Consider the following 14,264-nt stretch of genomic DNA (forward strand, 5'->3'; position numbering starts at 1 on the left):
TAAAGTAATGATGGACTGTTGTTTCTCTTTGCTTATTTGAGCTGTTCTTGCCATAATATGGACTTGGTCTTTTACCAAATAGGGTATCTTCTGTATACCCCCCCTACCTTGTCACAACACAACCAATTGGCTCAAACACATTAAGAAGAAAATAAATTCCACTAATTAACTTTTAAGAAGGCACACCTGTTAATTGACATGCATTCCAGGTGACTACATCATGAAGCTGGTTGAGAGAATGCCAAGAATGTGCAAAGCTGTCATCAAGGCAAAGGGTGGCTATTTGAAGGATCTCAAATATAACATACATTTTGATTTGTTTAACACTTTTTTGGTTACTACATGATTCCATATGTGTTATTTCATAGTTGTTTATGTCTTTACTATTATTCTACAATGTAATAAACAGTAAAAATAAAGAAAAACCCTTGAATCAGTAGGTGTGTCCAAACTTTTGACTGGTAGTGTACGTAGATACATTTGTTAGAAATAATACTATATTTCCCTTGACGGAATGATGCTGAATGTATAAAATGGCTCACCTTACCCCACTCTCCCATACTGATCTTGCCCGCTGTTGACAGAGCTAATGTGTCACAAGTTTTTATGTTCTTCCAGGAATTGTACGGTACACGTACACCAGGTGGATGCAAACAAAGTGAAATAGAGGCTATTGGCTGCTACACCCTTTGGCTGAAGGAGCTGGCAAAAATAGTGGAGCAGAAGACAAGGGAGAAACTAATAGACACTTTCCTGCTAGAAACTTGGTTCCAGGGGTTAATGGCAGGCCCGGTCAGTCAAGAACATCACAAACAACTTTGTAATATCCTTAACGTGTCATTTGCGGAGGGCCATGCTTTGGAAGGAGGTGACTGAACATCCAGGCGGAGGCCCAGTGTGCTGCGGCTGGATACCACCCACCCCAGACAGGGGCAACCCCATTGCCCATTGACATGGAGCAATGGAGGAAGGAGGTATGAACAGAATTGATTACTGAGATGCGAGGTGAGATGAAAAGCCTAACTGACACACTGTCCTCTGAAATTCGTACCCAGTTGCTGGCTGTTCGAGTACCAGATAGACCACCAGGAGGACGTGATGCTCCACGGCACAGTAGCAGAGTTGCTCCAAACTACCAGTTGGACCAGAAAGGCAGCCCCATCTGCTCTCTTTGTGGGAGAAGTGGTCACTTCGCGGCCCAATGTCATCTGGAGGGTGACAACCAACCAGCTTTAAACTAACACCCTCAGTCACTGTAAAGCAAGTGGCTGGGTCCTGTCTAACTTTTCAGAGCCTCCTATCATCATCAATCCTGGTAGGAAACGGCCCAGCAGTACTGGTCCAAATGGGAGGTGTCACTATAGACACGGGATCTCAAGTAACACTGTTCCTTGAATCTTTCTTTCAGAAGTGGATTCAAAACTAGAAACAATATGATCCAGAGGACATTGACTGGTGGACCTGAAGGCTGCTAATGGGCCCATCCCATATGTGGGGTTCACAGTCTTGGATTTTGAGGTAGGAGGGGAGATGATACCAAAAAAGGGAGTGATCCTGGTATGAGATAACTGTCTGGGGAGAGATCGGGAGTGCTAAGAATTAATGTGATAACTGCCTGCTGGTGAGAGCTCTTTGTAGCCACTCCCCTTCAGTTTGAGACCACTATGAGACCAGAGACCCGGAAGGAGTGGGAGAAAGCCTTCACCCTCTGCAACAGAGTCCAAGCGGCAGAACGAGATGAAGGAGTATGACGCATTGTCCACCATGTATCTGGGCTGCTTGAGCGTCACCCGTAGGTGGGCCCGGCTCCATGAGCGGGCAAAAGGGGGCTTAGCCCCCTCAGTTGATATTTGTGCCCCCTCAGTTTGAGTTTTATGCCCCTATATAAAAATAGCAAAAAAGTTCAAATGATTGAGTGACAAGTTGCCGCAAAATCTGTATCGCCCCTGCGTTGTGTCAGCACAATGGACAGAGTGCGCAGTGGTGTATGTAGGCGGGCTATGGAAAGCCGCTGAGGCGGTTAGGGAGGAATCCTTTGGGTTTCCATAAAAAGCAGGTGGAAAAAACGTTTCTCATATGTGGTATGCTAAGTGAATAATGTGATACACCTCCACCTGTAATCTTTGATTTTGATTTATTAGGGCATTGAAGATGCTTCACTCAACTCTGCCTCACGCCCCACCACTACAGTTTAATTAGCTTCTTAGCTAGATGTAAAAAGCATTTTAGTTATTAGCCTTAGCCTATTTAGCTAGCTCGAACCAGCTAATCGACCGCTGCCACGATGGATATCAGAAATTGGCTTGGCCAAAGTATCAAAACAAAGCCAAAAGGAGAAAGAGAGCGATGAGCAGCAGCAGCAGCATCAAACCACCGAGGCCGCCGCCAAGCCCAGCAGCGATGATGCTGCCATGCTCCAGCTAGCTTCGTGTGCAGAGACTACCCACCCTTCCACAAGCGCTGCCAGGATAATGGGTCCACAGCTCCATCCACCTCCGACTGTTCCTGACAATCTTGGAAAAGAAGAGCCAGTCCAGGTTAGCCTAGAATCCTACACTAGCCGCAGGTTTTCTGTCCAAAAATGTTAATTTAATAGCAACTGGTTCATAGGAAGAGAGTGGCTGGAATACTCGGTTACTGCAGATGAAGCACTTTGTATCCCATGTCAAAAGTTCTGTGTTGGGTCCAATGCTAACGCAGACTAAGCCTTCACCCAAGCTGGGTATTCTAACTGGAAGAAAGCTATTGATAGTACCAAAGGATTTGCAAGGCACACATCAAGCAAAGAGCATTTGAAATGCACTACACTGTGGGAAGAAAAACTAGTTTGAAGTGCTATACTGAGGTGACAATACTTGGGCAGAAATCACATGTACAGTGGGGAGAACAAGTATTTGATACACTGCCGATTTTGCAGGTTTTCCTACTTACAAAGCATGTAGAGGTCTGTAATTTTTATCATAGGTACACTTCAACTGTGAGAGACAGAATCTAAAACAAAAATCCAGAAAATTACATTGTATGATTTTTAAGTAATTAATTTGCATTTTATTGCATGACATAAGTATTTGATACATCAGATAAGCAGAACTTAATATTTGGTACAGAAACCTTTGTTTGCAATTACAGAGATCATATGTTTCCTGTAGGTCTTGACCAGGTTTGCACACACTGCAGCAGGGATTTTGGCCCTCTCCTCCATACAGACCTTCTCCAGATCCTTCAGGTTTTGGGGCTGTCGCTGGGCAATACGGACTTTCAGCTCCCTCCAAAGATTTTCTATTTGGGTCAGGCCTGGAGACTGGCTAGGCCACTCCAGGACCTTGAGATGCTTCTTACGGAGCCACTCCTTAGTTGCCCTGGCTGTGTGTTTCGGGTCGTTGTCATGCTGGAAGACCCAGCCACGACCCATCTTCAATGCTCTTACTGAGGGAAGGAGGTTGTTGGCCAAGATCTCGCGATACATGGCCCCTTCCATCCTCCCCTCAATACGGTGCAGTCGTCCTGTCCCCTTTGCAGAAAAGCATCCCCAAAGAATGATTTTTCCACCTCCATGCTTCACGGTTGGGATGGTGTTCTTGGGGTTGTACTCATCCTTCTTCTTCCTCCAAACACGGCGAGTGGAGTTTAGACCAAAAAGCTCTATTTTTGTCTCATCAGACCACATGACCTTCTCCCATTCCTCCTCTGGATCATCCAGATGGTCATTGGCAAACCTCAGACGGGCCTGGACATGCGCTGGCTTGAGCAGGGTGACCTTGCGTGCGCTGCAGGATTTTAATCCATGACGGCGTAGTGTATTACTAATGGTTTTCTTTGAGACTGTGGTCCCAGCTCTCTTCAGGTCATTGACCAGGTCCTGCCGTGTAGTTCTGGGCTGATCCCTCACCTTCCTCATGATCATTGATGCCCCACGAGGTGAGAATTTGCATGGAGCCCCAGACCGAGGGTGATTGACCGTCATCTTGAACTTCTTCCATTTTCTAATAATTGCGCCAATAGTTGTTGCCTTCTCACCAAGCTGCTTGCCTATTGTCCTGTAGCCCATCCCAGCCTTGTGCAGGACTACAATTTTAACCCTGATGTCCTTACGCAGCGCTCTGGTCTTGGCCATTGTGGAGAGGTTGGAGTCTGTTTGATTGAGTGTGTGGAAGGTGACTTTTATACAGGTAACGAGTTCAAACAGGTGCAGTTAATACAGGTAATGAGTGGAGAACAGGAGGGCTTCTTAAAGAAAAACTAACATGTCTGTGAGAGCTGGAATTCTTACTGGTTGGTAGGTGATCAAATAATTATGTCATGCAATAAAATGCAAATTAATTACTTAAAAATCATACAATGTGATTTTCTGGATTTTTGTTTTAGATTCCGTCTCTCACAGTTGAAGTGTACCTATGATAAAAATTACAGACCTCTACATGCTTTGTAAGTAGGAAAACCTGCAAAATCGGCAGTGTATCAAATACTTGTTCTCCCCACTGTATGTGTCAGCGATTGTTGACATTATTGAGTTCCTTTTTTCAACCCAGCAACCACTGACGGGGACATTGAACGTGACAAAGTTGTTCAGTCAGCACAGAAGAAGCATGCAACACCCGAGGAAAGCTCAAGTAATCCAACTGGCATTTGAGGGGGATCAAACAAGAAGATTTCGGGGAAAATGGAATGATCGATTACTCAGGATGCTCCACAGAGCATCAAGGAGGCTCCAACTCTTCTGAAAAGGTAAGAAACAATCTAGCTGGTTGGTTTTGATCAAAATCTTGATTTAGTGTGTAGGGCACTGTCCATGGTGCTGATAGAGCGCAGCAGAGATTTCTCGCCTACTTCTTGGTCAAAAGCATTTTATTGTTTATGTTTATTGTGGTATAGCGTGATATATGCAGAATTCAATATAGTCCCAAAGCAAGGACCCAAATGATGCCCCTGGGTATAGCTAACTATCGGTTTGTTCATCATAGAAATAGAAACAGTGTATTCTGTTATGCTTTTCTTGGTAGCCTATTGGTTTTCGTTGTTGTAAATGGAACTGTACGTATTGGAAACGTGTTTATGGTAGGCTGGCATTACTTAATTGATTACGCGGGTCGAATTTGATTCAAATAAGTGTATTGTGCCACATCACAACGTGTAGCCTGTATAGGCCTACTTATTTATTTGGCAAGACAGCTGTGCATCTCACTGTAGTAGGCTGTAGGCTATGTTAGGGTTATTTGGATCTCCATTCGCCTTTTGTTTACTGCGTTTGTTTACTGTTAACCTCTTAAGGATTGGACCCTTTTTTTCAATCTTCGCCTAAAATGACTTACCCAAATCTAACTGCCTGTAGCTCAGGACCTGAAGCAAGGATATGCATATTCTTGATACCATTTGAAAGGACACACTTTGAAGTTTGTGGAAATGTGAAAATAATGTAGAAGAATATAACACATTAGATCTGGTAAAAGATAATACAAACAAAAAAACATATATATTTTTTCATCTTTGAAATGCAAGAGAAAGGCCACAATATAATATTGCAGTTTAGTCGCAATTTAGAGTTTTTGCCACTAGGTAGAAGCAGTGTGTGCGCAAAGTTTCAGATTGATCAAGTGACTATTTTGTATGAAGTCTCCCCAAATGTGCCGAATTGGTCAATTTACATTTTTATTTTATTTTATTTTATTTCACCTTTATTTAACCAGGTAAGCCAGTTGAGAACAAGTTCTCATTTACAACTGCGACCTGGCCAAGATAAAGCAAAGCAGTGCGATAAAAACAACAACACAGAGTTACATATGGGGTAAAACAAAACATAAAGTCAAAAAATACAACAGAAAATAGAAAATATATATACAGTGTGTGCAAATGTAGCAAGTTATGGAGGTAAGGCAATAAATAGGCCATAGTGCAAAATAATTACAATTAGTATTAACACTGGAATGATAGATGTGCAAGAGATGATGTGTAAATAGAGAAACTGGGGTGCAAATGAGCAAAATAAATAACAATATGGGGATGAGGTAGTTGGGTGGGCTAATTTCAGATGCGCTGTGTACAGGTGCAGTGATCGGTAAGGTGCTCTGACAACTGATGCTTAAAGTTAGTGAGGGAGATAAGAGTCTCCAGCTTCAGAGATTTTTGCAGTTCGTTCCAGTCATTGGCACCAGAGAACTGGAAGGAATGGCGGCCAAAGGAGGTGTTGGCTTTGGAGATAACCAGTGAGATATACCTGCTGGAGCGCATACTACGGGTGGGTGTTGCTATGGTGACCAATGAGCTAAGATAAGGCAGGGATTTGCCTAGCAGTGATTTATAGATGGCCTGGAGCCAGTGGGTTTGGCGACGAATATGTAGTAAGGACCAGCCAACAAGAGCGTACAGGTGTTGGAAGCTATTTTGTAAATGACATCACCGAAGTCAAGGATCAGTAGGATAGAAGTTTTACGAGGGCATGTTTGGCAGCATGAGTGAAGAAGGCTTTGTTGCGAAACAGGAAGCCTATTCTGGATTTAACTTTGGATTGGAGATGCTTAATGTGAGTCTGGAAGGAGAGTTTACAGTCTAACCAGACACCTAGGTATTTGTAGTTGTCAACATACTCTAGGTCAGACCCATCGAGAGTAGTGATTGTAGTCGGGTGGGCGGGTGCTAGCAGCGTTCGTTTGAAGAGCATGCATTTAGTTTTACTTGTGTTTAAGAGCAGTTGGAGGCTACGAAAGGAGTGTTGTATGGCATTGAAGCTCGTTTGGAGGTTTGTTAACACAGTGTCCAATGAAGGGCCAGATGTATACAAAATGGTGTTGTCTGCGTAGAGGTGGATCTGAGAATCACCAGCAGCAAGAGCGACATCATTGATATACACAGAGAAAAGAGTCAGCCCAAGAATTGAACCCTGTGGCACCCCCATAGCGACTGCCATAGGTCCAGACAACAGGCCCTCCGATTTAAAACATTGAACTCTATCTGAGAAGTAGTTGGTGAACCAGGCGAGGCAGTCATTTGTGAAACCAAGGCTATTTAGTCTGCCAATAACAATGCGGTGGTTGACAGAGTCGAAAGCCTTGGCCAGGTTGATGAAGACGGCTGCACAGTACTGTCTATTATCGATCGTTGTTATAATATCGTTTAGGACCTTGAGCGTGGCTGAGGTGCACCCATTACCAGCTCGAAAGCCTTGACAGAGTTGAAAGCCTTGGCCATGTCGATGAAGACGGCTGCACAGTACTGTCTATTATCGATCGTTGTTATAATATCATTTAGGACCTTGAGCGTGGCTGAGGTGCACCCATGACCAGCTCGGAAACCGGATTGCATAGCGGAGAAGGTACGGTGTGATTCGAAATGGTCGGTGATCTGTTTGTTAACTTGGCTATCAAAAACTTTCGAAATGCAGGGCAGGATGGATATAGGTCTGTAACAGTTTGGATCTAGAGTGTCACCCCCTTTGAGGATTGGGATGACCGCGGCAGCTTTCCAATCTCTGGGGATCTCAGACGTTACGAAAGAGAGGTTGAACAGGCTAGTAATAGGGGTTGCGACAATTTCGGTGGCTAATTTTAGAAAGAAAGGGTCCAGGTTGTCTAACCCAGCTGATTTGTAGGGGTCCAGATTTTGCAGCTCTTTCAGAACATCAGCTGTCTGAATTTGTGTGAAGGAGAAGCGGGGGGGGGGGGGGGGGGGGGGAATTGGGCACGTTGCAGCGGAGGGTGCAGAGCTGGTGACCGGGGTAGTGGTAGCCAGGTGGAAAGCATGGCCAGCCGTAGCAAAATGCTTGTTGAAATTCTCGATTATTGTAGATTTATCGGTGGTGATAGTGTTTCCTAGCCTCAGCGCAGTGGGCAGCTGGGAGGAGGTGCTCTTATTCTCCATGGACTTTAAAGTGTCCCAAAACTTTTTGGAGTTAGTGCTAGCCTTTGCTTTCCTAACTGCTTGTGTATATTGGTTCCTAACTTCCCTGAAAAGTTGCATATCGCGGGGGCTATTCGATGCTAATGCAGTACGCCACAGGATGTTTTTGTGCTGGTCAAGGGCAGTCAAGTCTGAGGAGGACCAAGGGCTATATCTGTTCTTAGTTCTGCATTTTTTGAATGGGGCATGTTTATTTAAGATGGAGAGGAAAGCACTTTTAAAGAACAACCAGGCATCCTCTACTGACGGAATGAGATCGATATTCATCCAGGATACCTGGGCCAGGTCAATTAGGAAGGCCTGCTCACTAAAGTGTTTTAGGGAGCGGTTGACAGTGATGAGGGGTGGTCGTTTGACCGCGGACCCGTTACGGATGCAGGCAATAAGGCAGTGATCGCTGAGATCCTGGTTGAAGACAGCGGAGGTGTATTTAGAGGGTAAATTAGTCAGGATGATATCTACAGTGAGGGAAAAAAGTATTTGATCCCCTGCTGATTTTGTACGTTTGCCCACTGACAAAGACATGATCAGTCTATAATTGTAATGGTAGTGTCACGCCCAGGCTCTGGGGACTCTTAAATGTTGAGCCAGGGTGTGGATTTTCATTGTTTAGTTTTGAGACCAAAATGGAGCTTGTGACAGGTAGGTTTATTTGAACAGTGAGAGATAGAATAACAACAAAAAAATCCAGAAAAACGCATGTCAAAAATGTTATAAATTGATTTGCATTTTAATGAGGGAAATAAGTATTTTACCCCTCTGCAAAACATGACTTAGTACTTGGTGGCAAAACCCTTGTTGGCAATCACAGAGGTCTGTCACGATCGTCAGAGTGAGTGGACCAAGGCGCAGCGTGATGAACGAACATACTTCTTTATTTAATGAATGCACGAACAACAAAACAATAAACGATACTGTGACGTCCTATGTAAACCAAAAGGAACACACCGAAAGGAACAAGATCCCACAACTAATGTGGGAAAACAGCCTCTATAAGTATGGCTCCCAATCAGAGACAACCAGCAACAGCTGACACTCGTTGCCTCTGATTGGGAACCACTCTGGCCAACACAGAAATACAACACATAGAATATACATATAGATTTTGTCCCACTCCTCTTTGCAGATCTTCTCCAAGTCATTAAGGTTTAGAGGCTGACATTTGGCAACTCGAACCTTCAGCTCCATCCACAGATTTTCTATGGGATTAAGATCTGGAGACTGGCTAGGCCACTCCAGGACCTTAATGTGCTTCTTCTTGAGCCACTCCTTTGTTGCCTTGGCCGTGTGTTTTGGGTCATTGCCATGCTGGAATACCCATCCACGACCCATTTTCAATGCTCTTGGCCATGGTGGAGAGTTTGGAATCTGATTGATTGATTGCTTCTGTGGACAGGTGTCTTTTTATACAGGTAACAAGCTGAGATTAGGAGCACTCCCTTTAAGAGTGTGCTCTTAATCTCAGCTCGTTACCTGTATAAAAGACACCTGGGAGCCAGAAATCTTTCTGATTGAGAGGGGGTCAAATACTTATTTCCCTCATTAAAATGCAAATCAATTTATAACATTTTTGACATGCGTTTTTCTGGATTTTTTTGTTGTTAGTCTGTCTCCCACTGTTCAAATAAACCTACCATTAAAATCATAGACTGATCATTTCTTTGTCAGTGGGCAAACGTACAAAATCAGCAGGGGATCAAATAATTGTTTCCCTCACTGTATAAGGGTGCCCATGTTTACGGATTTAGGGTTGTACCTGGTAGGTTCCTTGATAATTTGTGTGAGATTGAGGGCATCTAGTTTGGATTGTAGGATGGCTGGTGTGTTAAGCATATCCCAGTTTAGGTCACCAAGCAGTACAAACTCTGAGGATAGATGGGGGGAAATCAATTCACATATGGTGTCCAGGGCACAGTTGGGGGCTGAGGGGGGTCTGTAGCAAGCGACAACAGTGAAATACTTATTTCTGGAAAGGTGGATTTTTAGAAGTAGGAGCTCAAACTGTTTGGGCACAGACCTGGATAGTATGATAGAGCTCTGCAGGCTATCTCTACAGTAGATTGCAACTCTACCCCCTTTGGCAGTTCTATCTAGACAGAAAATGTTGTAGTTGGGGATGGAGATTTTGCATTTTTGGTGGCCTTCCTAAGCCAGGATTCAGACACTGCTAGAACATCAGGGTTGGTGGAGTGTGCTAACACAGTGAATAACTCAAACTTAGGGAGGAGGCTTCTGATGTTAACGTGCAAAAAACCAATGCTTTTACGGTTACAGAAGTCAACTAATTATAGCTCCTGGGGAGTAGGAGTGATACTGGGGGCTACAGGGCCTGGGTTAACCTCTACATCACCAGAGGAACAGAGGAGGACTAGAATAAGTATACGGCTAAAGGCTTTAAGAACTGGTCTTCTAGTGCATTGGGTACAGAGAATAAAGGTGGCAGATTTCCGGGCGTTGTAGAATAGATTCAGGGCATTATGTACAGACAAGGATATGGAAGGATATGCGTACAGTGGAGGTAAACCTAAGCGTTGGGTAACAATGAAAGAGATAGCATCACTGGAGGCACCGATTGAGCCGGTCTCCGCGTGTATGGGGGGTGGAACAAAGGAGCTATTTGAGGCAGTTTGAGAGGGACTTGGGGCTTTACAGTGAAATTGTATAATAAGAACTAACTGGGACAGCAATAGGTAAGGCATATTGACATGGGAGAGAAGCATAAAGCAATCACAGGTGTTATTTGAGAGAGCTAAGACAACAACTGGTAATGGCGATGAAAGTTTGGGCTGAGGCTAAACAGATAAACAGGACAGGGTACCATGTAAAGGAACAGTCCAGCAGGCATCAGCTGTGCAGCTGAGTGATCGTAAGGTCCAGTGAACAGCAATATGTGAGTCCGAGAGCAGTTCGAATTGGTGCTACAGCACTGGCTAGCAGGAAGCACGGCTGTTGTTTGCGTGTGCTAGCAGGCCGGGGCTAGCAGATGGATCTTCGTAGTCGTCGCAACGGGAAGCCTGTTGAAACCACAGACGATTACGTCGGCAGACCAGTCGTGATGGTTCGGTGGGGCTCCGTGTCGACTCTAGGAGGTCCCGTCCGGTTGACAGAGAGGTAGATAGCGGGGAGATGGGCCTGACTCGAGGGTAGGTCAAGGCTGATTAGCCAACAACAACATCAATTTGGTTGCAGCTAGCTAGTTGCGATGATCCAGAATTAAAGGTCCAGTGATTCAGTGATTCCGGCAGAAAAACCGATATGTTCTGGGTCGATAACGCGCTGTGCAGACAGTACAGACTGGCCGATAATAGTCCAGGCTAGAGCTGGCTGGTAGGTAGTGCAGGCCACGGTTAATGGTGAAAAACCGCTAACGGTGGCTAATAGCAAGTAGCTAGTTAGCTGGCTACTCCCGTCCGGTAGACAGAGAGGTAGATAGCCGGGATATGGGCCTGGCTCGAGGCTAGCTCAAGGCTAACTGGTGCTTGCTTCGGGGGCAGTGGTGATTAGCCAACAGCAACATCCATTTGGTTGCGGCTAGCTAGTTGCGATCCGGTGTTAATGTCCAGTGATTCAGTTATTCCGGCAGAAAATCCGATGTTCTGGGTGAAAACCGCTAACGGTGGCTAATAGCAAGTAGCTAGTTAGCTGGCTAGCTAGTTTCAACTGGAGATTCTAGATAAAAGGTAAGTCAATAATTTTAAGTAATTAATTTGCATTTTATTGCATGACAAAAGTATTTGATACATCAGAAAAGCAGAACTTAATATTTGGTACAGAAACCTTTGTTTGCAATTACAGAGATCATACGTTTCCTGTAGATCTTGACCAGGTTTGCACACACTGCAGCAGGGATTTTGGCCCACTCCTCCATACAGACCTTCTCCAGATCCTTCAGGTTTCGGGGCTGTCGCTGGGCAATACGGACTTTCAGCTCCCTCCAAATATTTTCTATTGGGTTCAGGTCTGGAGACTGGCTAGGCCACTCCAGGACCTTGAGATGCTACTTACGGAGCCACTCCTTAGTTGCCCTGGCTGTGTGTTTCGGGTCGTGGTCATGTTGGAAGACCCAGCCACGACCCATCTTCAATGCTCTTACTGAGGGAAGGAGGTTGTTGGCCAAGATCTTGCGATACATGGCCCCATCCATCCTCCCCTCAATACGGTGCAGTCGTCCTGTCCCCTTTGCAGAAAAGCATCCCCAAAGAATGATGTTTCCACCTCCATGCTTCATGGTTGGGATGGTGTTCTTGGGGTTGTACTCATCCTTCTTCTTCCTCCAAAAAACGGTGATTGTAGTTTAGACCAAAAAGCTCTATTTCTGTCTCATCAGACCACATGACCTTCTCCCATTCCTCCTCTGGATCATCCAGATGGTCATTGGCAAACTTCAGACGGGCCTGGACATGCGCTGGCTTGAGCAGGGGGACCTTGCATGCGCTGTAGGATTTTAATCCATGACGGCGTAGTGTGTTACTAATGGTTTTCTTTGAGACTGTGGACCCAGCTCTCTTCAGGTCATTGACCAGGTCCTGCCGTGTAGTTCTGGGCTGATCCCTCACCTTCCTCATGATCATTGATGCCCCACGAGGTGAGATCTTGCATGGAGCCCCAGACCGAGGGTGATTGACCGTCATCTTGAACTTCTTCCATTTTATAATAATTGCACCAACAGTTGTTGCCTTCTCACCAAGCTGCTTGCCTATTGTCCTGTAGCCCATCCCAGCCTTGTGCAGGTCTACAATTGTATCCCTGATGTCCTTACACAGCTCTCTGGTCTTGGCCATTGTGGAGAGGTTGGAGTCTGTTTGATTGAGTGTGTGGACAGGTGTCTTTTATACAGGTAACGAGTTCAAACAGGTGCAGTTAATACAGGTAATGAGTGGAGAACAGGAGGGCTTCTTAAAGAAAAACTAACAGGTCTGTGAGAGCCGGAATTCTTACTGGTTGGTAGGTGATCAAATACTTATGTCATGCAATAACATGCAAATTAATTACTTAAAAATCATACAATGTGATTTTCTGGATTTTTGTTTTAGATTCCATCTCTCACAGTTGAAGTGTACCTATGATAAAAATTACAGTCCTCTACATGCTTTGTAAGTAGGAAAACCTGCAAAATCGTCAGTGTATCAAATACTTGTTCTCCCCACTGTATTTAGTAGAAGGATGAAAAGTGTGATAGGGAAAAATGTACGAAAAATATAAAAAACTGGCTATTTACACGGACACACACATAGCACACGACCGCACTGCTACGCCATTTCCAAGTGCATAACTATAGAGAACATACAAAAATGATATGGTAATACAAAATGTAAGTTTACACACTCCCAGGAATGTCATACATGATGGATCATTAGCTTATACACTAACTTTCACACATCTAGATGGCCAGGCAGGGTGGGTGTGGAGCCAGTGACAGCAAGGGTTCAAACTGTAGAACCCAGCTCCTACATTTGAATATAGAAATTTATTTTATCAAACAAAACTATGCTACATTTTATCTCTGGGACCCTCAGGATGACAAATCAGAGCAAGATTACTGAATGTAAGTACATTATTTACCTTCAGAGGTGAATGTATCAAACCAGTTGCCGTGATACGTTCTTTGTTGTTGTGCGCTCTCCTCAAACAATAGCATGGTATTTTTTCACTGTAATAGCTACTGTAAATTGGACAGTACAGTTAGATTAACAAGAATGTAAGCTTTCTGCCCATATAAGACATGTCTATGTCCTGGAAAGTTTGCTGTTACTTACAACAGTCATGCTAATCACATTAGCGCACATTAGCTCAACAGTCCCGTATACGGGACACCGATCCCGTAGAGGTTAATGTAACTAGCCTAAATATAGATTGTGTCATGCCTTTATCGATCAGTTATTTTGTTTACTGTTCTGATATTCTGTTCGCATTCAGTCGTTCAAATTCGCAGTTGTGTCAGTATTCTAAGCCAAACTGCTATTCAGTATTTTTATTTGCATGCATGATTACATAGGCTACTACTTTCAGCATTTAGTTTGTATTATTTTGGTAAGACAGCTGTGTGTATGTCTGCATTCACATAAGCTATTCACATAATTTATATTTATAAATATCTCAGATTAAACCAGACTGTATTCAACCTTAATGGCTCCCCAACCTAGACCATCGTTTTTGTCGCCCTCTGCAGGCCACAAACCTCACATTTACGTCATTTAGCAGACGGTCTTATCCAGAGCGACTAACAGTTAGTGAGAGCATACATTTTTCATGTTTCGTATTAGAAAGAAGTCGATTTCTTATTGAAATTAATTCCCCCAAAATACTGTTGAAAATAACGCACAAAGGGGACATTAAATGTATAAACCAGAGAAAGAGTTTTTTGAAACGTCATA

This window comes from Coregonus lavaretus (genome assembly GCF_964263955.1).
Source record: "Coregonus lavaretus genome assembly, chromosome: 16".
NCBI lineage: Eukaryota > Metazoa > Chordata > Actinopteri > Salmoniformes > Salmonidae > Coregonus > Coregonus lavaretus.